This window comes from Schistocerca gregaria, chromosome 3 (assembly GCF_023897955.1).
Source record: "Schistocerca gregaria isolate iqSchGreg1 chromosome 3, iqSchGreg1.2, whole genome shotgun sequence".
Taxonomy (NCBI): Eukaryota; Metazoa; Arthropoda; class Insecta; order Orthoptera; family Acrididae; genus Schistocerca; species Schistocerca gregaria.
Genome location: NC_064922.1, coordinates 130,974,312 through 131,001,259, shown reverse-complemented (window position 1 = coordinate 131,001,259; position 26,948 = coordinate 130,974,312).

The window sequence follows — 26,948 nt, the reverse complement described above, 5'->3', positions numbered from 1 at the left end:
GGAAAGGAGGAAGGTGGAAGGACTATATAGAGGGTCTATACAAGGGCGCTGTACTTGAGGACGATATTATGGAAATGGAAGAGGATGTAGATGAAAATGAAATGGGTGATACGATATTGCGTGAAGATTTTGACACTGCACTGAAAGACCTGAGTCGAAACAAGGCCCCGGGAGTAGATAACATCCCATTGGAACTACTGACGGCCTTGGGAGAGCCAGTCCTGACAAAACTACACCATCTGGTGAGCAAGATGTGTGAGACAGGCGAAATACCCTCATACTTCAATAAGAATGTAATAATTCCAATCCCAAAAACAGCAGGTGTTGACACATGTGAAAATTACAAAACTACCAGTTTAATAGTCACGGATGCAAAATACTAACGCGAATTCTTTACAGACGAATGGAAAAACTGGTAGAAGCCGACCTCGGGGAAGATCAGTTTGGATTTCATAGAAATGTTGGAACATGTGAGGCAACACTGACCCTACGACTTATCTTAGAAAATAGATTGATTAAAGGCAAACCTACGTTTCTAGCATTTGTAGACTTAGAGAAAGCTGTTGACAATGTAGACTGTAATACTCTCACTCAAATTCTAAAGGTGACAGTGGTAAAATACAGGGAGCGAAGTCTACTTACAATTTGTATAGAAACCAAATGCCAGTTGTAAGAGTCAAGGGACATGAGAGGGAAGCAGTGGTGTTGTAGCCTCTCCCCGATGTTATTCAATCTGTATATTGAGCAAGCAGTAAAGCAAACAAAAGAAAAATTCGGAGTAGGAATTAAAATCCATGGATAACATATAAAAGTTTGAGGTTTGCCGATAACGTTGTAATTCTGTCAAAGACAGCAAAAGATTTGGAAGAGCTGTTGAACGGAATGGACAGTTTCTTGAAAGGAGGGTATAAGATGAATATTAACAAAAGCAAAACGACGATAATGGAATGTAGTCGAATTAAGTCGAGTGATGCTGAGGGAATTAGATTAGGAAATGAGACACTTAAAGTAGTAAAGGAGTTTTGCTATTTGGGGAGCAAAATGACTGATGATGGTCGAAGCAGAGAGGATATAAAATGTAGACTGGCAATGGCAAGGAAATTGTTTCTGAAGAAGAGAAACGTGTTAAATCGAGAATAGATTTAAGTGTCAGGAAGTCGTTTTTGAAAGTATTTGTATGGAGTGTAGCCATGTGTGGAAGTGAAACGTGGACGATAAATAGTTTGGACCAGCAGAGAATAGGAACTTTCGAAATGTGGTGCTACAGAAGAATGCCGAAGGTTAGATGGGTAGATCACATAACTAATGAGGAGGTATTGAACAGAATTGGGAAGAAGAGGAGTTTGTGCCACAACTTGACGAGAAGAAGGGACTAATTGGTAGAACATGTTCTGAGGCATCAAGGGGTCACAAATTTAGCATTGGAGGGCAGCGTGGAGGGTAAAAATCGTAGTGGGAGACTAAGAGATGAAATACACTAAGCAGATTCAGAAGGATGTAGGTTGCAGTAAATACTGGGAGATGAAGAAGCTTGCACAGGATAGAGTAGCATGGAGAGCTGCATCAAACCAGTCTCAGGACTGAAGACCACAACAACAACAACTACAACAATCTATGCAAGTCAAAATCCTATAGCAGTGCAAATAGGCAAAGCTAGAGCAACACAAGTAGCGAAAAATTTCGACAACTAAGGAAAGACGGTATCGAAATACCGTCATTACCAGGCTACCATCACTGTATCATACAAACTGATCCACGATATCGCAAAGCAAATAGCTCACAGGACAAAGATTTTGTATTCGAAAGCAAAATATGTCGATGAAATTGTGATTACTGTTTTCGCTAGTTAGTATGACAACCAAAGGTAAGGTTTAATGTCTGAGTGACGAAGAATGTAAGGCCCTTATCGAATGACGTCACACACAGCAACACTGTATAATCATGGTTGAGTGTCGACGGGTGGTGTCAAATGCTCGAATTCCAATTTGACTCGCGTGTGAGAGTCGTATTCCTATCACCGTAATAATGACACACTCAGGAATTTAAGGGGAGGGCACGTCATCTACTACTCATCACATTCTGAGTAGCTTTTTCACACTCTGAACGGTTCAATATTGATAAACTGCTTTGGGAAAATTAGTCATGAAAATACTTCACAACTAAAAAAAAAAATTATACGAAAAATATTCGACAATAGTGCAACATGGGCTACCCCTGCCTGGGTGTGGATGATGTGGGTAATACAAGTTGTATGAACTATCTTAACGTGAATGTAGTATTTTACTTGGCAGATTTAATATGTCCTTCCTGTGCAGGAGCAGGGTCATGGTAGCCAATGGGTTGATCACGGATACGTCGCCGAAAACAACACCACAACATCATTAGTCTGTGTTTTGCTTTTCAAGCACGAATAGTTAAATTTCACAAAGTGTAAAATCTTTGGCGTAATTTCCACAGTGACAGTGTTGCCTCACACACTCCACCTGTCTCTACACAGTGTTCTTTTAGTGTAGGGTATCGTCGTCACAAGCAGCTGGGATGTGCTGTCCTGTCATTCTGCCATTCTGACTTTCCCCATCCAACTCTACGTTTTCAGAGATTTTTACATTTCCCAAGTGGTTCTGATTAGGTAATAAATGAACAAAATATGCTTTTACTTAACAGAGACATTAATTAGAATGTGGCGCAACCCCAAAAACTTATTGATAATACAACATGTATGTATATACTACTGTCACGAGAGAATGCCATAATCGTATGCTTATATATATATAGTCTTGATCACTTAATAATCACTTTCATGTCTATATGTAGAAATAAAGTGTTAATAGTATTTAAGTAAATAATGTACACTGAAAATGTTTAAAATTTGAAATTCCTGAAATTATAGTTGATCAATTACGAGCTGTGAAAAGTCAATCTGCGCAACTGGTGACTAACCTGAAATAACTGAAAGTATTTTTAATTCCTTTTATATATAAGAGTAGATCTGGATGTGAACATTAAATGATGGAAAGTAGTAGTCACTTGTGTCATTTGGCAACTTAGTCTATGGAAATAAATATCTTTCTACATAATTTATTGGTGTGCTGTAAAAATTTCCACTAGGTCGCAATTCCCTTGGTTTAACATTAAGACTTGAGAGACCGTTTCCCTGTATTGTAGGAAAATTACTCCTCAGTCATCTAGCCAATTTCAATATGGGAATGGTGGCATTCATGTGGAAACCTGCAATTATACCACAACCACAATAACTGTGAATGTTTGCTTCGGAATGTGCGCATTGAATCGCTTACATCCGTGACGTAGAAGGCGGTGATCCCGTGGTCTTATCAGTGTTATAAGCCTTGCAGACCTGATTCGCATAAGACGTCGATTGCCCGATGTCACCCTGTGTATTCGCCTGGCGGGCTGGGGGATTGGGCCATCCGCTGTGTTCAGAGCGCTCACAGACGCCCGCCCACACCTGCTTGCGCTTTGACACGTCTAGCGAGAGGCACATTGCTGCTCCCTGCAGCAGTGAGCAGCTTACAGCCTGATGTCTTCAGACGCGTCCCGTCCCCGTGTGCATTGAGGCAGGTCATCTGGCGTCGCAGGTGGCTAATGATATAAAAGGTGCTCGTCTCAGCGTCCGCTATCCTAGAATGCACAGTGTCGAGGACTCGTGTGGCGTCTGGAGCAGCCAGTTAATTCACATTTCGCCTCCGTGCACCAAACACAATCCAGTTTGTCTTGGGAATTTGCTTCCGTTAAAAAAAAATATGTTAATGTCGTATGGGTGGGGCCTCCAGTCGGGTAGCCCGTTCGCCGGATGCAAGTATTTCGATTTGACGCCCCTTCGTCTACTTGCGCGTCGATGCGGATGAAATGATGATGATGATTAGGACAACATCCAGTCCCTGAGCGGAGAAAATCTCTGCTCCAGCCTGGAATCGAACCCGGGCCCTTAGGGTTGACATTCTGTCGCTCTTACCACTCAGTTACAATGGTATTTGCTTCCGTCGATACAACATGAGACATCAATGGGAAGTTATCCTGCTGATTATGGTGCGAGGTGACTATATTCAGCATAGAGATACTACTTGTTTAATTTACGTTAGAGTTTTTTTTATTAAGGAAATTACTTTTGTTCCCCAGAGTTTGTCCCCTTGATTTGTAATCCCTAGCCGTTAATGGGCTCAGTTACCTATCTTCTGTTATTCAAGTTTAGTTAACTTAACAAAAGATTTCAAGTTGGAACTTTACCTACAACTTACCAGCTTAATTGCTGCTTGCTTTTCCGCGCTAAAATTTTACAGTGTAAGATCATTCCCAGGAAACTTCTCCATCATAACTGTGCTAACTGTGTAACTCTCCATTAAGTATTGATTTTAATAATAATAGGTGTTTAGAAATTGACCACAGCGGTCTGAATTCTCTATTTGATGATAGGGTTATGACAACATAAATTGTCAGCTGCTTCCTACTTTTTTAAGGAGCCACTTCATGTCATGTTATATTGTAGCTCTTATTAGTGCTGTTCAGCTACCATGGCAGTCAGTCACCGTCACCTCACACGCCCTGATCAGCTGTCACCTGAGCGTCTGCCGGCCATTGTTCAGGCCAGTTAAGAAGTAAAATATAAAATTGTAACCATTTCTGTAAGCCCTTCTGGTGAACTTATTAGGCCCATGTTGCTATCTATAAGCTTCAGACATGGGTCACCTCTCTGTTGTATGTCAGCCAACGAAAGGGGGAAGGAATATGCAGGTCATCTATGCAATCTAGGAAGGATAGCTATTTATTTCTAAATATTCCCTCACTTAAACTTTCATTTGTATTGTTCGAGTGCGGTTCGTTGTGACCCATGTGAATTGTGCTACTGTTGATCAACAAGTTTCTATGGGCCTCTTTGTTCAGCCTACAGGTTCTGAAGGAGAGAAATCATATGTTGCTTCATTGCTGTTCTGGGTTGTTGATGCAAGACAGGACACCCTCTCTTGCTCTGGATTTTAACTGATTGCAATATCAACCATCTTCTCTCTGTCCTGATTGATCAGACTTCGTTCCAACACAAAAACTACATCATTCCCTGGACGTCTTGAATAGTTAATGACGTTGCATTCTGACTCGGGCATGTATTCCATTTACAATATTATAAGAAAGTGAGTTTCAATAACTTATTCAACCAAACCTCCCTTTACGTGCTCAAATCTTTATCTATCCAGGTCACGACCCAGTCAGCCTGCACAGTAAGTCACCTCTATAGTGGGCAATTGCTTGACTGTAGGACTTTTCCAGTGAATCTCAGTCTGGAATACACTCTTCCTGCAAATACTTCAGTGTGGTAGTTACACTTCAGGTGGCTCTTGCCGCATGCTTATAGATGTTTATGTTTATGTCTGTTTCCAGTTATTGATCAACAACTGCGTACTTGAATAATAATGAGCTCCTCTGTCTCCTTTTGCGCAATAAGTCGTATTTGTTTGCACTGATAGTGTACTGTCAGTACGTGCAACAAGTTTGTATACGCTGAAACTGTTATTGCTTTCTTATACGACTCCTGGTGTCACGACTTCTTTGTGCATAGGAGCGTAATTGCTGTACAGAGCTTCCAAGATGTTCTGTCTGGTTATCTGTTATACATACAGTAAACACTGTAACATAGATGTTTTTTTCTTATGACACGTAATAGATCCTGGTAAAGTAAATGAACTGTTAGGTGACTGTTTGCTCTACAGTTTATACTGAGTCGTTCGTGAATCCTCGTATGATAATCTAATTCTAAGTTAGCTGTCAGCTGTCCTTTGTTGTCTTCAATCGCGTTACTCTCGGTTTATTGATTGCAGGCCCTGAAACCGTACCATGTGCATCTGACAAAATGAATTTTAAATTCTTCATTTCACGAATCATTCACACAATGTACATATTAGCGCGATTTTTACAACAAGCACATCTGTATTAATATACTTAAAAGAAAACAAAACACTATATGCTCCTTATTATAATTATAAACGCATTAATTTTACATTTGACGAGAGGTGATTTAGGGAAATGTAATGCATTTGGTCACTGTAAGCATTGCTCGTCTACATACCTAGCAGAGATGAAAATTGTAGGTGATCAAAATATTTACCTATGCAGCCACTAAAGCAAGGCACCTGGAAAGTACAGTTAAATGGGTTTACTTGTGTAGTAACGGCTGATGTAGGCATGTAATGACGTGGGACTGATGATAAGTGGGAAAACGGAAATAATTCTTGAGCAAATTATACACACCTCGTCGAGGTCTATTCTTATTTCTCTGTGATTTGAAGGTGTTTTTAAATCAACGGACACATCAGCTGGACTCAGAAATTAAATATTCACAGAATCTATCAAGAGGTTTGACAGCCCACTAGTGACATGGAGAGTGACAGAAAATGGGTGGAGGTTGTTGGTGATGGCAGATGTAATTACTTTGAAACTAATGACCCTTTTAAGAGCGCTGTAACATGGATACAGTTGAGTGGAAAGCCACTGGACGACAGATTTACAAAACACTTATTAACAACATTTAAGAAAAATATGTCGGTACCTAGAGCATTCGACAGGATTACTCATATAGAGATTCAAAATCAATACTAGTTTTATTCAAATTAAAAAAAAAGTTAACGTTACTGACTGGCGACACTGAGTCACTTAGAAGGTTCCTAAGTAGCGTGAATCAAATAATTATTCCTCGGTTCAACATTTATACTAAACCTAGAAAAAGAAATGCTCTATGTGGTTATAGGGCTCTAGTTAAATTTGAATTTTCAAGTGTAGGATTCTTTCACCACTTAAGGACAAGCATGAAATACAGAAACATCAGTAATACCTCTCCTCTCAATTTGCAAGAACTTGGTGGGGTGGCTTGTTTACCTCAGCAATGCTGATAGCCCTACCCTAGGTGTAACTACAGCTGAAGGGCATCTCTTGATAGGCCAGACAACCAGACAAACGTGTGGTTCCTAAGAGGGGCAGCAGTCTTTTCGGTGGTTGCAGGGGCAACACTTGGACTGATCTAGCTTTGTGACATCAACCAACATGGGGGGAACGGCTGAAAGCAACGGGAAACTAAAGCGAAGACTTTTTCCCCCGTGGACATGCTGCTCTACTGTATCGTTAAAACATGATGGCGTCCTCTTGGTTAAATTCTTGTGCAGGTAAATTAGTTCCACATCCGCAACTATGGACGGTGACTACTCAAGAGGATGTCGTCACCAGCAATTACAGAACTGACTTAATATTGGTTTGAGCGTGGTATGACAGATCCCTTGATCGGGCAGGTGTATTAGAAAATTTAAAAAGGGAAATGAATAGGTCAAAGTTAGATATAGTGGGAATTAGCGACGTTGGATGCCAGGAGGAACTGTACTTCTGGTAAGGTGATTGCAGGGTTATAAATACAAAATCATATACGGGTAATGCAAGAATAGGTGTAATATTGAATAAGAAAACAGGAATGGAGGTAAGCTGCTCTGCACAGCATAGTGAACGCATTGTCGTAGCCAAGATAGGCACGAAACCATAGTAGTACAAGTGAATATCACAACTAGCTCCGGAGATGATGAAGAGAATGGAGAAGTATATGATGACATAAAAGAAAGTATTTAGATAGTTAAGGGAGACGAAAATGAAATTGTGATGAGAATGGAATTTGACCGCAGGAAAAGGAAGAGAAGGGAAAACTGCAAGTGAGTATGAACTGGCGGAAAGGAATGGAAGCTACCTGGCAGAATTTTGCACACAGCATAATTTCATCCTCGCTAACACTTAGTTTAAGAATCGTGAAAGAAGGGTATATGCGTGGAGGAGAACTGGAGACAGCATAAGATTTGAGACTGATTATATAATGGTAAGACTGAAATTATGTGAGCAGGTTTTAAACTGTGAAACATTTTCAGGGGCAGATTTAAACTCTGATCGCTAGTTATTTGTTATGAATTATAGATTGCAATTGAGGAAACTGCAAAAAGTTAGGAAATTAAGGAGAAGGGACCTGGATAAGCTGAAAGAACCAGAGATTTTGAGAGTTTCGGGAGCAACATTAGGCAATGATTGACTGAAGCAGGGGACAAAAATGCAGTACAAGACTAAAGGGTAGCTTTGTTAGATGAAAAAGTTAATTCAGCACAGGATCAAACGGGTAAAAAGAGACAATGCTTAGTAGCAATTCTTGGGTATCACAGGAGATACTGAATTTAACCGATGGAAAGAGAAAATATAAAAATGCAGCAAGTAAAGCAGGCTAAAGGAATTACAAGCGTCTAAGAAAATCGGGCTAAAACGAAGTGAAAAATGGCCAAGCAGAATGGCTGGCGGACAAATAGAAGGACAAAGGAAAACATATCAGCAGGGAATTGTATTTTATTTTTGTCGGTTCTCAGGGCGTGCCCATATAGACATTTCAGTAGTGTAATGTCAGTTATCCCGATACGAACATAAGAACAACACAACACTCCGCCAGGAATATGCCGCACCAACCGCGTAGGAGGCAGTCAAGATGGGGAGAAAGATAGATGCCACCTCTTGGAAAATTAAACGGGTCTTAGGAGAAAACAGAAGCAGCTGTATGAATGTGAAGAGCTCTGATAGAAAACCAGTACTAAGCAAAGAAGGGAAAGCTGAAAGGTAGAATGAGTGTATAGGTATGCTATGAAAGGAAGATGAAGTTGAAGGCAATATTATAGAAAGGCAAGGGAAGAGAAAGTAGTTGAGGACGACATGGTGGATATGATACATCGGCAAGAAGTTGAGATGCACTAAAAAGTCAAATTAGTATAACTGCATGTGCATTAAATGTCGGCATCACAAAAGGCTAATTCTGTACATATTTGTCTATAATTATTTCTGTTATTTTTGTCATTCCTCTTATGAGTGTTATTATTATTATTATTATTTGACTGAGTATATTTGAGAATTAACAATCGTCTGTATTTTCAGTTATTTGTTGGAGGTGTTTTCCTTACCTGATGAGTCCACCGAAATTACAACATTCTTCTGTAACACCACGTCGCAAATGCTTCAATTGTTTTCTTTTTCGGTTTTCCTACAGACAATGTTTAAATAACATAGAGAGCTGTGCACCAAACTTACATTTTCAGAAATTCCTTCCTCATAAGGCCTATTTTTGATAGTAGTTAACTTCCGTTGGCCATGTTTTGATGCTGAACCTGAACATCGTTTTACAAAGTTTAAGTTTGAGGTAGGTAAGGTTTTATAAACGTTTTTAACTTTTAATTTTCAGCTCTTGGTAGTTCGGCGTTCTTGTCCTATAATAGGCAATCGGGCTCGATCGACCGCCGTGTCATCCTCTGCAAAAGGAGTCATTGAATGCAGCAGAGCGGTTTGTCGTTACGACATCGCTCTTCCAGTCGAACGATGTTTGTAGACTTGGGAGCGGCTATTACTCGGTTGAGTCGCTGCTCAGTTATCCTCGTGAGGCTGAACACGTCCCGTATCGGAAATCCTATAAAGGGAAACCCTGTGGCAGTACTGGGAATCGAAGTCGCTTCCTCCGAATGTGAATCCGCTCCACTGACAACTGTTACCTAGTTTAAACGTTTGTAGCTTGATGTTAGATTACAAACGTCTGTCGCTCTTTACGTTCTTTCAACCTTGATTCCAGGTATCCGTTGATGGCAGCTGCCGAAACGGATTATTTAGGACATTTATCAAGCGATCACAACATTCCTACTCGCAGAATTGTTCATGAAGTTCACATCTTTTATTGGGAAAAAAATTTTCTCTCTTAGAAACATTAAGTAAGAACCTAAAGGTAAGCGATGACTTTGACTTGTAAGGGCCATTGCAGCAATGCAACTGCGAGAGCTAAAAATTTGTACTAGATCAATCTCAGTGGAAACGAACAGTACACTTGAACGACCGGGTTTCGGACGATGGTCGGTGGAACTGAAATAAGTTTGTTCCCTTCGCTCGAATCGGGCGACGTTCACACACGCAAAATATTCGAGTGTGAGAGACTTACGAGTAAGTACAGAGAAAAGAGTAGTTTCCGGCATCCTGAGGATAAGAGGCATATGTCTCTGAATCAGTGGTCTGATTCTTTGACTACAGCAATATTTCTGACTGCGAGTTTCGCAGTAATTCGGAAACCATACTTGCACCATAGTTGAAAATTCTAGTTCACACAGTATAACACATTTCTTTAATTTGGCCGATAGAGGAATATCTTTCCTCTACATAATGAATTCATTTGTAAAATCATTTTTCGAATAAAACTTCTTTTATTCCATTGTCGTTTCAAACCTGCGACATTACTTTTTACGAGGATGTGCCGAAAAGTAATGCTTCCCGACTTTTTATTCTGTTCTCAACCTCGGTTGAAGTATTACGTGTCACGCACATTGCTTGGTCGGCCTTCCCGCTCAGCTGACGCAAATTTCAATCTTATCTCCCTAGAGAGCTCCGAATTGTAGCGTGCAAAGTGGCGGTGTGTGACGTAACGACATCGGTGCGTGAGAAACCGCTGAAGAGTTCGTCCACACACAGAGCCCTCTCTCCTTCTGCATGCCAATGCCAGAAGACACACAAGCGTTGCGGCATCTGCTACAATCGGATGCCTCTGCTACTCTGTCGTCGACCAACTTCCTTGCAGTTCTGACTTGGCCCCATCTGATTTTCATCTGTTTTCAAAACATAAGAAAACCTTCGAAGATTTCACTTTGACAGTGCTGAATCGATGCAAACTTATGTGAGCTTGTAGCTCCGTGAACAAAGTTAAACATTATGCTGCGACAATATCAACAAACTGGTCTGTCGTTGGGAGAAACGTCGTCGCGGCCAGGGTGACTTACGTTAAGAAATAAATCATGTAGACACGAAGAATAAAGATGCAAAATGACAATAAAGTTTGTTTTATCTAAAAAATTCGGCGGCATTACTTTTCAGCTCGCCTTGGTATTATTTATGAACTATACGTAAACCAAAAGTGCATTAAAATCATTCGATAATGACTAACTGATTAATTTAATTGGGAACGCAGACAATTTGCGACCAAATTGAGTTAAAAGTTCTATCCTGCTGGTTATATTACTGGAACACGACTAGTGTGAGATGCGCTATGAGTAGTATTCTAGTAGAATTACAGTCAGTAGCAGTAAAGACCAATTTCTTAGGCAAGGTATTGAAGACGATATATGAAAAGAAGTTAATGTATGGTTCGACTAACCTGTCTTTTGCTGGATTGTATTTTCTGATGTTGCATTGTTTTTGAATGTCACCACCAATCACCTCGAGTATGTAGCAGTGTAACGAGCGTATGGTATCCGCTTTCTTCTACTCGATACATGTAGGCTGCAGCCCATTTACATGCTTCCGGTCTCGTTCTTATAGCAAAAGCTGCGGTGCAGTACTCCTCCATAAGCACAGAAGCGTTGTGCTCTCCAGCTCATCAAAAACTGACGAAGAAGATGGGATGTAGTTATGGCCGAGATGTGGAACGATATAATCGGGTGACCTCTGGCGATGACACATGACGACCGTCGTCGGTGCCCATCTGATGGAACCTTAGCTCTCGGGCTTTCAGAGTTGGGCGTCTCTTGAAATATTATTCAGTGGTATCTTCCCAACGCATTGTACTCGAATACATACTATAGTGTGCAACAGTTACATTTTCAAACATAACTAACTCCCAGGTTTTAAACTTGCACATAAAAATTGCACTCGATAGATATAAAACCAAAGTCTGCAGAACTTACATTCAGTGCTGTGATCTAAATTTCTTCTTACCACGACTCAGAACACATTCTATTTTAACTAAATCGCTAAATACTTTGTTGAAGAGTCAGCAAAACGCCAGTCACCATGGTCGTCAAGTGCCCCTCTGAATTACCATCTTATTCGCTTACGGAAATGTGATCATTGGTTACTGGAAAGTAGTTGCCTTTTTCGTCAGTTTAGTTATCTATGTCACTGCGCCCCGACTAACAGTTTCATCTAAGTTAGGATCGTTAAAACATACACATTCCAGCGAACACATTTTGCTGTGGACGGAAGATAGCAGGTACGTAATTCACGGAGCGCAATATGTCTGCAACATACAAAGAAGGTGGTAATGCAGTCGACAGCAATACATTGTAGGGTTGGCGATTTAACGGTAGCAGGGGAAGATGGAATCATTCCGTCAGACTTGATCTACATCTACATCTACATTTATACTCCGCAAGCCACCCAACGGTGTGTGGCGGAGGGCACTTTATGTGCCTCTGTCACGTATGGTTCGCGGGAAGAACGACTGTCTGAAAGCCTCCGTGCACGCTCGAATCTCTCTAATTTTACATTCGTATCGTAATCTCCTCTGGAGGTACAAGCAGGGGGACGCAATATATTCGATTCCTCATCCAAAAACGCACCCTCTCGAAACTTGGACAGCAAGCTACACGGCGACGCAGAGCGCCTCTCTTGCTGAGTCTGCCACTTGAGTTTGCTGAACATCTCCGTAACGCTATCACGCTTACCAAATAACCCTGTGACGAAACGCGCCGCTCTTCTGTGGTTCTTCTCTATCTCTTCCGTCAACCCGATCTGGTACGGATCCCACAAGTATAGGTCGAACGAGTGTTTTGTAAGCCACCTCCTTTGTTGATGGACTACATTTTCTAAGGACTCTCCCAATGAATCTCAACCTGGCACCCGCCTTACCAACAATTAATTTTATATGCTCATTCCACTTCATATCGTTCCGCACGCATACTCCCAGATATTTTACAGAAGTAGCTGCTACCAGTGTTTGATCCGCTATCATATAATCATACAATAAACGATCCTTCTTTCTGTGTATTCGCAATACATAACATTTGTCTATGTTAAGGGTCAGTTGCCACTCCCTGCACCAAGTGCCTATCCCCTGCAGATCTTCCTGCATTTCGCTACAATTTTCTAATGCTGCAACTTCTCTGTATACTACAGCATCATCCGCGAAAAGCCGCATGGAACTTCCGACACTAGCTACTAGGTCATTTATATATATTGTGAAAAGCAATGGTCCCATAACTCCCCTGTGGCACGCCAGAAGTTACTTTAACGTCTGTAGACGTCTCTCCATTGATAATAACATGCTGTGTTCTGTTTGCTAAAAACTCTTCAATCCAACCACACAGCTGGTCTGATATTCCGTAGGCTGTTACTTTGTTTATCAGGCGACAGTGCGGAACTGTATTGAACGCCTTCCGGAAATCAAGGAAAATATCATCTACCTGGGAGCCTCTATCTAATATTTTCTGGGTTTCATGAACAAATAAAGCGAGTTAGGTCTCACACGATTGCTATTTCCGGGATCCATGTTGATTCCTACAGAGAAGATTCTGGGTTTCCAAAAACGACACGCTACTCGAGCAAAAAACATGTCCTAAAAATTCTACAACAGATCGACGTCAGAGATATAGGTCTATAGTTTTGCGCATCTGCTCGGCGACCCTTCTTGAAGACTGGGACAACCTGTGCTTTTTTCCAATCATTTGGAACCTTCCGTTCCTCTAGAGACTTGCGGTACACGGCTCTTAGAAGGGGGGCAAGTACTTTCGCGTACTCTGTGTAGAATCGATTTGGTATCCCGTCAGGTCCAGTGGACTTTCCTCTGTTGAATGATTCCAGTTGTTTTTCTATTCCTTGGACACTTATTTCGATGTCAGCCATTTTTTCGTTTCTGCGAAGATTCCGGGAAGGAACTGCAGTGCGGTATTCCTCTGTGAAACAGCTTTGGAGAAAGGTGTTTAGTATTTCAGTTTTACGTGTGTCATCCTCTGTTTCAATGCCATCATCATCCCGGAGTGTCTGGATATGCTGTTTCGAGCCACTTACTGATTTAACGTAAGACCAGAACTTCATAGGATTTTCTGTTAAGTCGGTACATAGAATTTCACTTTCAAATTCACTGAGCGCTTCACGCATAGCCCTTCCTACGCTAACTTTGACATCGTTCAGCTTCTGTTTGTCTGAGAGGTTTTGGCTGCGTTCAAACTTGGAGTGAAGCTCTCTTTGCTTGTTGAACCACGGTGGGTTTTTCCAGCCCCTCACAGTTTTACTCGGCACGTACCTGTCTAAAACGCATTTTACGATTGCTTTGAAGTTTTTCCATAAACACTCAACATTGTCAATTTTGGAACAGAAATTTTCGTTTTGATCTGTTAGGTAGTCTCCCTTTTTTATAATCCTATTAATTTCCATATTCAGGGATGCTACAACGGCCTTATGATTACTGATTCACTATTCTGCGCTTACAGAGTGAAAAACTTCGGGTTTGTTTGTTATCAGTAGGTTGATCTTGGACAGCGCGTGGGAAAATCCACGCGCGGTCTATGAGGACACACCTGGTGGGTTAATGGTCAATAGAGAATGATTGTAAGTTTTTACTGTCATAATACCTCGTCCTACAATTTAATCTTACCATTTTTTGTTATCTTAATGAGCATCATACAGGCCCTACTAATTTCATTGTTGCACTCCTGGTCTATAAGACGTGGCCAAGGTGAGACATGCTTGTTCAGTATCGCCAGATGCAACAATGGAGGTCACGCGCGATGAACAATATGAGGCTCTAAGATTCTGTTTTCGTCTCAACAAATGTTCAGTTGAAGTCTGTATAATGTTACAGGAAGCCAAGGGTGAGCACAGCATCTTTTAAGTTTTTAAAGAGAGAAGAACATCAGTTTCGAAGGTAGGCGGACATGGCGCTCAATGCTCGTACGGAGGAAAACATCAAAACTGCTGCTGTCCTTGTGAGACAGGATCACAAATAACCTTACAAACACTTTCATAAATACTGAAAATTTAATTCCTTCCAACCCAAAAGTCGGTGACACAAAATTCACCCCTGAGACTTGTTTGTGCCTGTTGAGTTCCAAGACATCTGTTTCCAGAACAAAGGGCATTCGTGTGCAGGTATGCATACATATGGAGTTTGCATTAATGATCTGATGGACACGGCGAGCAGCAATCTGCCACTGTTTACCGATGATGCCGTGATGTACGGGAAGGTGTCATTATTGAGTAACTGCGGGACAGTGATTTTAAACCATTCTTAGAATGCATGTGGGCCTATCTGAGCTTTAAAATAAAAAGACAACGGGCGTTCAGTAAGCAGTGAAACATTTTCTTTTCTGAAAGCAAGTTATTCGGTATCCCCCTAGCACGGAGGTGGACAAGTCAGAGGTGCTAACTCGGCGAGTGCCGGCTGTTCTGGTCTCGAGTGGTTACTGATCTGGACCTGACGTACTGCGACGTCGACTTTGCTTAGTACCGGACTTCTATGTGCTTCGTTCTCTTTGCGAATTCAGTCTGTTGCGAAATTATATGGACGTCAGTTCGTTTTCCTGTGGTTCGGTGTATTCACAGGAGCAACTTACGGTAACAGTTTCTACCCACGCCACACTGGGGTGGAAAAGGTTGGTTTTATTCAGAATTCCAGTACACGACATTATTCTTCACTGTTTTGGCTACAAAATCTAATTTTTAAAGTTAATCTCCGTTCAGTGGGACGGCTTTACGCTACCTTACTGCGGGGCCAGTACTCCAGCATTGTACCACTCCGCTGGTCGACATCGGAGAGAACTTCTTGCTGCATTAATAACACCCATATCATCCACGTGCTGCTTTCCGCGGGGTGCGTCCTCCGCTCGACCAAAGTCGGAAGGGACGAGATTAGAGCAGTAGGGTCGATGAGGAAAAATCGTCCAATGTAGTTTTGCTAGTTCCTCTTGAGTGCGCATACTCGTGTGTGTCTTTTCGTTGTTTTGAAGAAAGAGAAGTTCAGGCACAGTTTTGTGGCGACAAACACGCAAAAGTCCTTCAATTTTCTGAGGGTAGCACATACACTTGACAGGATGTCATGTAGAATAACCCCTTTAGAGTGCCAGAAGACGGTCGCCATTATTTACAAGCTGAGGGCGCGGATTTTGAATTTTTTCGTCGATGGAAAGGTGGTGTGGTGCCACTCCATGGATTGCTGTTTTCTTTCCTGTGCGAACTGATGAACTGATGCTTCATCGACTGTGATGACGTTCGACAAAAATTGTCAGGGTCATACTTGTAACGCGCAAGCAGTTCCGCACTAACGGTCCCTCGTTGCTCTTTATGGTCTTCTGTTTCGCAGCGAGGAAACCAGCCGGTACAAACCTTTGAGTACCACAGCTCGGATACGACTGTACCAGCACTACCAACAGAGATGCCCAGGTGTGCAGCGAGGTGTTTCGTTGTGATCCGCCCGTCACCTAGAACTGGAGTGTCCTCGCGTTCCAACATTTCAAGAGCGTAAGCTGTGTGCGGCCGGCCGGTACGAGGGAGATCGGACAAATTTATCCGACCTTGTTGCGATGATGACAGATGCCTTGCCCAAAGACACGCCGTGGTTTTGTTCACTGCTATGTCTCAGCAGATATTCTGCAAGCGCCTATGAATTTCTACACTGTCCTTGTTTACTGTCAAAAGAGACTCAATGACAGCTCTCTGTCTGGAAAGCACCTCTGTTATGGACCCCACTTTGAAGGCCAAGCATAGCTCCACCATCTGTCGGAACTTTCTGCTACTACAGGGGCTGAATTCGGAATATACCACGATGTTCCTCAACAAATTCCTCTTATTTGAGTAGAAACTGGTCGAAAAAAAGGTGTTGCATTACGTTTGAAAGCCCCTCGTAATTTGTATGAACACTTCCACTTTTACAACGACGAAAGATATGTGATATTTCGTATTTACAGATGTTTCACTAAACAACGAACAAATGAGTCAATGAGACAATTGGTACTGATCATACTTTTTTATAGAACAATGAATCAGGAGTTACAAATAACAACACCATGAATTCATTGTCCCAGGAACGGGAAACTTTATTGACACATTCCTGGGGTCAGATACATCACATGATCACACTGACAGAACCACAGGCACATAGACACAGGCAACAGAGCATGCACAATGTCGCCACTAGTACAGTGTGTATCCACCTTTCGCAGCAATGCAGGCTGCTATTCTCCCATGGAGACGATCGTAGAGATGCTGGATGTAGTCCTGTGGAACGACTTGCCATGCCATTTCCACCTGGCGCCTCAGTTGGACCAGCGTTCGTGCTGGACGTGCAGACCGCGTGAGACGACGCTTCATCCAGTCCCAAACATGCTCAATGGGGGACAGATCCGGAGATCTTGCTGGCCAGGGTAGTTGACTTACACCTTCTAGAGCACGTTGTGTGGCACGGGATACATGCGGACGTCCATTGTCCTGTTGGAACAGCAAGTTCCCTTGTCTGTCTAGGAATGGTAGAACGATGGGTTCGATGACGGTTTGGATGTACCGTGCACTATTCAGTGTCCCCTCGACGATCACCAGAGGTGTACGGCCTGTGTAGGAGATCGCTCCCCACACCATGATGCCGGGTGTTGGCCCTGTGTGCCTCGGTCGTATGCAGTCCTGATTGTGGCGCTCACCTGCACGGCGCCATACGTGCATACGATCATGATTGGCACCAAGGCAGAAGCGACTCTCATCGCTGAAGACGACACGTCTCCATTCGTCCCTCCATTCACGCCTGTCGCGACACCACTGGAGGCGGGCTGCACGATGTTGGGGCGTGAGCGGAAGACGGCCTAATGGTGTGCGGGACCGTAGCCCAGCTTCATGGAGACGGTTGCGAATGGTCCTCGCCGATACCCCAGGAGCAACAGTGTCCCTAACTTGCTGGGAAGTGGCGGTGCGGTCCCCTACGGCACTGTGTAGGATCCTACGGTCTTGGCGTGCATCCTTGCGTCGCTCCGGTCCGGTCCCAGGTCGACGGGCACGTGCACCTTCCGCCGACCACTGGCGACAACATCGATGTACTGTGGAGACATCACGCCCCACGTGATGAGTAATTCGGCTGTACATCCACCTGGCCTCCCGCATGCCCACTATACGCCCTCGCTCAAAGTCTGTCAACTGCACATACGGTTCACGTCCACGCTGTCGCGGCATGCTACCAGTGTTAAAGACTGCGATGGAGCTCCGTATGCCACGGCAAACTGGCTGACACTGACGGCGGCGGTGCACAAATGTGGCGCAGCTAGCGCCATTCGACGGCCAACACCGCGGTTCCTGGTGTGTCCGCTGTGCCGTGCGTGTGATCATTGCTTGTACAGCCCTCTCGCAGTGTCCGGAGCAAGTATGGTGGGTCTGACACACCGGTGTCAATGTGTTCTTTTTTCCATTTCCAGGAGTGTAGTTCTCCACTGCTAATTAGTATAGTATGTTTTTGGTCATAGATAATGAATCGAACATTAACTTAATATAATACGAGGGGGGACGCAAAAGAAACCGGATTGTTGTCATAAAAAAATTTATTGATGAACCTTTTTACAAAATTACTTCAGTCACCTTCAAAATACTCTCCATTACATGCGATGCACTTGTCAAGTTTCTTTTTTCCACTGTTGGAAGCATGTTTGGAACTCTTCAGGTTTGATATTGTCCAGTGCCCTTTGTTTTTACCGCCTCCAAATCGTCATAACGCTCCCCTTTTAGAGTTTTTTTCATTCGTGGAAATAGGAAAAAGTCGCACGGGGCTAGGTCCTGCGAATACGGAGCGTGGCGAACGACAGACCACCTCTGAGATGCCAAATAGTGTGTCACTCGTAAGGTCGTGTGTGCTGGAGCGTTGTCGTGATGCAGAAACCAGTCAACAGTTCGCCAAAGTTCCGGACGTTTCCTCTTCACATCCTCTCGCAGACGCCTTAAAACATCCAAGTGAAAGTGCCCGTTAACAGTCTGGCCAGGGGGTACGAATTCCGATTGCACAATACCACGAACATCAAAAAAGACAATGATCATCGTCTTCACATTTGATCTCACTTGCTTTGCCTTGTTTGGTCTGGGAGAGTTGGGAGTCCTACACTGGCTTGACGCTTGCTTGGTTTCTGGGTCTTACCCCTAACACCAACTCTCATCCCCTGTAATGACTTTGTTCAAGAAGTTTGGATCACGTGCAATCCCTGTTTTCAAGTCCTGACACACATTCATGCGGATGGTTTTTTGCTCCTGTGTGAGAAGGCGCGGAACAAATTTAGCAGCAAGACGTCTCATGTGCAACTACCTCACTCAAAATCCGCTGACACGAGCTCCAACTGATTCCTGTCTCTGCTGAAATTTGGTCGATCGTTTGGCGACAATCCTCATCGATCTTTGGCGGACCTTTTCAATGCTCTCCTCATTTCACGATGTTGAAAGGTGTCCAGAACGATCTTGGTCTTCAACACACATCTCACCACGTTTAAAGCGCCCAAACCACCCGAAAACCTGTGTGTGGCTCATAGCGTCCTCCTGGAAAGCTTCCTGAAGCATTTGGTGTGTCTCCGTTGCAGTTTTTTTTTTAAGCACGAAACAAAATTTCACACTCACTGTTTGTTCTTTTAAAGTTTCCATAACGACTTCGCAGAGGTAACCCGCCAAAAGTCAGAGAAACACAATACCACATTTGCACGTTCAGCTCTACACTGAAGCCGTCTGCACAGCTGTTTCATGTACCTCTCTACTAACACCATCTAGCGTGAGAACCCTGCACTACGTCTACGAGTGACAGCGCCCTCGGAGTCCGGTTTCTTTTGGGTCCCCCCTCGTATGCCCCTTACTGATTTCTCTTTAATGATACAAATATAAAGAAAATAAATATATAAATGGAAACGAATCCACTGTAATGTGTAAATATGCATTTTGTTGTGTTTCACGTAAATTAAAGTGTAAATTCTATGTAATGTTAATGTAGTAGAGAAGACTATCTCCAAATAGGACAAACATTTACCTTTGTAACTTTTCTTGAAGAGTGACACTGTTGACGATGGAAGCTGGAAGTGTAAAGATGGACATAGAGGACACGGCAGTATGTTAGGAGAGAAATGCGCTGTATTTTGTGGAAGGAGAGTTGTACTTATGCGATGATGTTGGAATGGTGATGTGAGGAGAGAAGAATCGAAGCACTGAGAGAGTGGAAAGCGGTTTTTGGACGTTTAGCAAAACTGGCAAATTATGTAAAAGAATAGAAGACGGAACAAATACTTACTGATGCGGAAGATATATCAATACAGTCTTTCCCGACGGTGAACAATGAAGAATTCAAGACATCACATGAACGAAAACTGTACCAGTTTTCATCGAAGAAGTGAGAGTATACGGTATATTAGTGGAGGTAGTGTGAGGAAAAGGTAACAGCTATTTATTTAGTCTAAGAGGAGGGAAGAGTTTGTGAACTGCAGTGGTGGAGTGCACTCTATAAATATAAAACGATTACTAAGCGATCTTTCGTTGTACGCAAGAAGAAATTGTGCCGCGATTTTCTAAGTAATTTATTGTAATGAACAGGAATTGATTAATTTTGAAAGTTACAATATTCGATAAATTGACGCCATGCCACATAAATAAATTATTGTGTTGGTATCAATTGCCACGATAAATCGGTGTGTGTATTTGTGAAAGAATTCAGTGAAATCTCATTTTCATAGCCCGTATACAGTATTTTAAATGAATTTTAGACGACTGATAATATGTGTTGGATCTCCAGTTCGAATCACTAACAGTGTTTTAGCTAATTTTGTAGTTTATTCAGTTACGAAGTGATCGATCGTCCTGTTGTCAGCGTCTTGGTCCAATGTAAACATCTGGAACGCCAAATATTAGCAATAGTCTTCCATCCTTGTCATTTGCTACTGTGTCCGGTGAGAAGAAGACATCTCTTTGGAGAAGCTACTTTCAGACCAAAATAGGTCCGTATGTATGTGTAGTAAATAAGATATCGCAGAGAAGATTTCGATATAGTTAATAGCAAAAAGTGTGTTAGGTATTCCAAGATTCAGTACACCTCGTTTAAGTCACGTTACTACTCAGTGTCAGATACATTACACTATTATACAGGGTGGTACATTGATACAGACTGGGTCAAATATCTCACAAAATAAGCATCAAACGAAAAAACTATTAAGAACGAAACTCGTGCATGTGTGTGTGTGTGGTAACTCGTCTAGCTTGAAGGGAGAAACTAGACGGCGCTATGGTTGGCTCTCTAGATGGCGGTTCCATAGGTCAAACGGTTATCAACTGCGTTTTTTTATGTAGTAACCCCCAATTTATACTACATATTCGTGTACTACGTAAAGAAATGGGAATGTTTTAGTTGGATCACTTTTTCGCTTTGTGATAGATGGCGCTGTAAGTCACAAACGTATAAGTACGTGGTATCACGTAACACTCCGCCAGTCCGGACGGTATTTGCTTACACGTATTGCCAAATTCATTGAGGTTGACTTACATCATTTTGAGCATTTATTGCATTAATGTGGTATTTACAGGTAATCACGCTGTAACAGCATGGATTCTCAGAAATAATAAGTACACCAAGGTCCATGTATCACATTGGAACAACCGAAATAAAATGTTCAAACGTGCCTATGTTCCGTATTTTAATTTTGAAAAGCTACCTGTTACCAATTGTTCGTTTAAAATGGTGAGCCATATATTTGTGACTATCACAGCGCCACCTGCCACAAATCGAAAAAATATGTCCAACTTAAACATTCATATTTCTTTACAGACTACAAGTATATGTAATAAAAATGGGGTTTCCTATTTTAAAAAAAACGCAGTTTATATCTGTTTGACCTATGGCAGTGCCATCTAGAGGGCCAATCTTAGCGCCATCTTGTTTCCCCCTTGAAGCTAAACGAATTACATTCTTTGTAGTTTTTTCGTTTGACGCTTATTTCGTGAGATAGTTGGCCCTGTCACGATCAATGGACCACCCTGTATACACAGATAGGAGAACTTTGTTTAACTGTATGAGAAGTATTAAATCGTTCTGGATTTTGTGCAGTTACTTTTATGACATAACTACATTTAGGAATTTTCTTGTTTGTGGTACTACAAGGATGGACCAAAATATTATGATGACCTACTTAAAAGCGTGTTGGCTCACTTCTGGAACGCAGTTCAGCAGTGATTCTGTGCCATGTATTCGATAAGTATTTGATAGGTTTACAGAGGTTTTTCGCACCAAATGCCTACTTCAGGTCACACACTTCCCGTAATTTTCGGGTTGTTTGTTTGTGGGAGCGAAGCTGGCGCACGACAGCGTCCCAGTTGTGTTTTATCGGATTCAGATAATCGGAATTTGATGGGCAAAGAATCAGTTCCATGGTTCTACGACCACTCGTTTTACACGTGTGCCCTCACAAGTAGCGAATGTTCAATTATAACCACCCTGCAGTTTAAACCATAACGCTATCAAAGTATTGAGTGACTATTATTGTCGTTCTACTGTGTGTTATATGTACGAGATCTGTTCAATAAAGAAAATGATTTTCGTTTTTGAAAGACACATTTACTCATCCTCGTAATTTTGATGCTCCTCAAAATAAAATGTCCGAAAAAAATTAAAGCTCCAAGAAGGTACTGTTCGACATAAACGGCTTTCGGTAGGCGTGTTTCTACATCTGAAATATGACGTGTATTCAAATTTCGAGCCAGTCGCAAGCAGCGGCGCTGGTAGCGCCACTGTGACACTGTGAGTATGCAACCTGCTTTGCTTTTAGTTCACGCTGTGGCTGCCTTTCAGATTGGATATTGTGAGTTGCCAGTATTCCTCAAACCATTGCAGCACGATTCTGACCTTGCGACGTGGACAGTTGTCCTGGTGATAGATGACATCGCTGTTGAGGAACACACCAAACATAAGGGATTACAGTTGGTCCCTAATAATGCTCACGTAGTCCACAGCAGTCATGATGCCTTCGATTACTACAGCAGGTCCCATGGGCGTTCAGGTGAGTGTCCCCCATAACGTAGTACTGCTCCGTCCGGTCTGTGTCCATGGCGCTGTGCCTATGGGGGCAACCGTTCGCCCGGATGACGGCCATCAACCTGGTTTAACAATAAACGGGATTCATTCGACCAGGCGCCCCGATTCCATTGATCCGTGGTCCAATATCGATGACCCCTTCCTCACTGTAATCATAATTGACGATGTTGTTGGGTGAAGACGGGAGCACGTAGGGGATCCTCTGCTGCGGAACACCATGTTCAACACCGTGCGCTGAACAGTGTTCTCCAAAACACTTGTGGCTGCTCCAGCACTGTACTCTGACGTCAGATCTGCCACAGGTCGCCGTCTATCTTGGTTTAAGGAGCAGACAAGCCTCCAATTGCTATGCTCTGTAATGTAATGTGGTCGTCCAAATTCTTGTCGCCTACTCGTGTTTTGCAGAGTTTCAGTAGAACCATAGGTTCTTTTCTTAGAAAGTGAAACATGTATAACTTTACATTAGGAAAATTTGCGTTAGCGACACAAATACGCCGTGGCTGTTAGTGAGTTGAAACACGGTTTACTTCACCCACTTCAATACTACACGTTATTGTAATTGCGTTATCGTACCTGTATATTTAGGGCGGTTGAGTGTGAGAATTTACGTTTACCTTTCTGTACAGATGAAAAGGTAATACGAAGCCATAAAAGAGGACAGAGCGAGTATTTCCGTTCATATGCGATTCACAAGTAGGACAGTATGAAGCGTAGAGATAATGATTCGAGTTGTAGTTACGAAATTACGGTAAAACGTATATGGCCAATGCTTAAGCCTAATGTTTATAAACCACTTGACGGTTGCTTACCTTTGTACTGGCAACTCATCATATCTAATCTCAAAGGCAACTACCACTCACGACCGTTACAGCCTTTAATGCAAAGCTTCATGGCATCCTCATAGTGGCGCTTCTTTGAATAAACGTCATATTTCAGATGTAGGAACACGCCAACCAACTTCCGTTTATGTCGCACAATTCCTTCTTGGAGCTGAGATTTTCTTGTGGACATTTTCTTTACAGGACCATCAAACTCATGAGGATTAGTAAATGTGTCTTGTAAAAAAAACATTCTTTATTGAACACTCACGTACATACACTCCTGGAAATGGAAAAAAGAACACATTGACACCGGTGTGTCAGACCCACCATACTTGCTCCGGACACTGCGAGAGAGCTGTACAAGCAATGATCACACGCACGGCACAGCGGACACACCAGGAACCGCGGTGTTGGCTGTCGAATGGCGCTAGCTGCGCAGCATTTGTGCGCCACCGCCGTCAGTGTCAGCCAGTTTGCCGTGGCATACGGAGCTCCATCGCAGTCTTTAACACTGGTAGCATGCCGCGACAGCATGGACGTGAACCGTATGTGCAGTTGACGGACTTTGAGCGAGGGCGTATAGTGGGCATGCGGGAGGCCGGGTGGACGTACCGCCGAATTGCTCAACACGTGGGGCGTGAGGTCTGCACAGTACATCGATGTTGTCGCCAGTGGTCGGCGGAAGATGCACGTACCCGTCGACCTGGGACCGGACCGGAGCGACGCACGGATGCACGCCAAGACCGTAGGATCCTACACAGTGCCGTAGGGGACCGCACCGCCACTTCCCAGCAAATTAGGGACACTGTTGCTCCTGGGGTATCGGCGAGAACCATTCGCAACCGTCTCCATGAAGCTGGGCTACGGTCCCGCACACCGTTAGGCCGTCTTCCGTTCACGCCCCAACATTGTGCAGCCCGGCTCCAGTGGTGTCGCGACATGCGTGAATGGAGGGACGAATGGAGACGTGTCGTCTTCAGCGATGAGAGTCGCTTCTGCCTTGTGGCCAATGATGGTCGTATGCGTGTTTGGCGCCGTACAGGTGAGCGCCACAATCAGGACTGCATACGACCGAGGCACACAGGGCCAACACCCGGCATCATGGTGTGGGGAGCGATCTCCTTCACTGGCCGTACACCTCCGGTGATCGTCGAGGGGACACTGAATAGTGCACGGTAGATCCAAACCGTCATCGAACCCATCGTTCTACCATTCCTAGACCGGCAAGGTAACTTGCTCTTCCAACAGGACAATGCACGTCCGCATGTATCCCGTGCCACCCAACGTGCTCTAGAAGGTGTAAGTCAACTACCCTGGCCAGAAAGATCTCCGGATCTGTCCCCCATTGAGCATGTTAGGGACTGGATGAAGCGTCGTCTCACGCGGTCTGCACGTCCAGCACGAACGCTGGTCCAACTGAGGCGCCAGGTGGAAATGGCATGGCAAGCCGTTCCGAAGGACTGCATCCAGCATCTCTACGATCGTCTCCATGGGAGAATAGCAGCCTGCATTGCTGCGAAAGGTGGATATACACTGTACTAGTGCCGACATTGTGCGTGCTCTGTTGCCTGTGTCTATGTGCCTGTGGTTCTGTCAGTGTGATCATGTGATGTATCTGACCCAAGGAAAGTGTCAATAAAGTTTCCCCTTCCTGGGACAATGAATTCACGGTGTTCTTATTTCATTTTCCAGGAGTATATATTACGCAGTTAGTTAAACAATAACAACAGTAGTCATTCACAACTTTGGTAACATTATACAAACATTTAAAAATGTTTTGCATCACCCCGGCTCAAAGAACTCCTGAAAATAGACGTTGGCTGTCGATATTGTACGACAGACACAGTTCCTTTGACTTTTCAGAGATATCACCAAAGCAGCCCAAAGATGTAAACGGCCATGCATGAGCAGCTCCTATTAGAAGAAGGGGGTCCGACAGCCTATCAGTTGCAGTTCAAAAATTGCTCTGAGCACTATGCGACTTAACATCTGTGGTCATCAGTCGCCTAGAACTTAGAACTAATTAAACCTAACTAACCTAAGGACATCACACACATCCATGCCCGAGGCAGGATTCGAACCTGCGATCGTAGCAGTCGCGCAGTTCCGGACTGAGCGCCTAGAACCGCGAGAGCACCGCGGCCGGCTATCAGTTCCAGTCATTCCACCAGGAATGAGGTACACGGCTAGTGTTGTCTGTAGTTCAGCCATGCCTAGACAGTCAATACCACGAGTCACTCGCGTCCGCATTGTTACTTTGTGCCAGGAAGGGCTCTCAACGAGGGAAGTGTCCAGGCGTCTCGGAGTGAACCAAAGCGATGTTGTTCGGACATGGAGGCGATACAGAGAGACAGGAACTGTCGATGACATGCCTCGCTCAGGCCGGCCAATGGCTGCTACTGCAGTAGTTGACCACTGCCTACGCATTACGGCTCAGAGGAACCCTGAAAGCAACGCTACCAAGTTGAATAATTGAATAATGCTTTTCGAGCAGCCACAGGACGTCGTGTTACGACTCAAACAGTGCACAGTAGGCTAAATGATTTCGCAGTTTCACTAATGACGTCCATGGCGAGGTCCATCTTTGCAGCCACGACACCACGCAGAGCGATACAGATGTGCCCAACAACATGTCGAATGGACCGCTGAGGATTGGCATCACGTTCTCTTCACCGATGATTGTTGCATGTGCCTCCGAACAGACAATCGTCGGAGACGTGGTTGGTGACAACCTGGTCAGGATCAATGCCTGAGACAAACTGTCCAGAGAGTTCAGCAAGGTGACAGTTACCTGCTGTTTTGGGGTGGCATTATGTGGGTCCGACGTACGCCGCTGGTCATCATGGAAGGCGCCGTAACGGCTGTACGATACGTGAATGCCATCCTCCGACCGATAGTGCAACTATATCGGCTGCATATTGGCGAGGCATTCGAGCCCCTATCGTGCAAATCTTATGAACGGCTTCTTACAGAATAACGATATGGCTCGACTATAGTGGTCAGCATGTTCTGCAGACATGAACCCAATCGAACATGCCTAGCATAGACTGAAAAGGGCTCTATTGACAACGTGACCCACCAACCACTCTGAGGGATCCACGCCGAATCGCCGTTGAGGAGTGGGACAATCTGGACCAACAGTGGCTGGATGAACGTATGAACAGCATGCCAAGTTATTACAAGAGTAATAAGTGTGAAATCGCTGGTGTTACACGCTAGAGATATTGCCAATTCAGTCCATCTTCATGACAATACAGGGTGATTTTTTCCACCGTGTACAAACTCTAGGATTGATC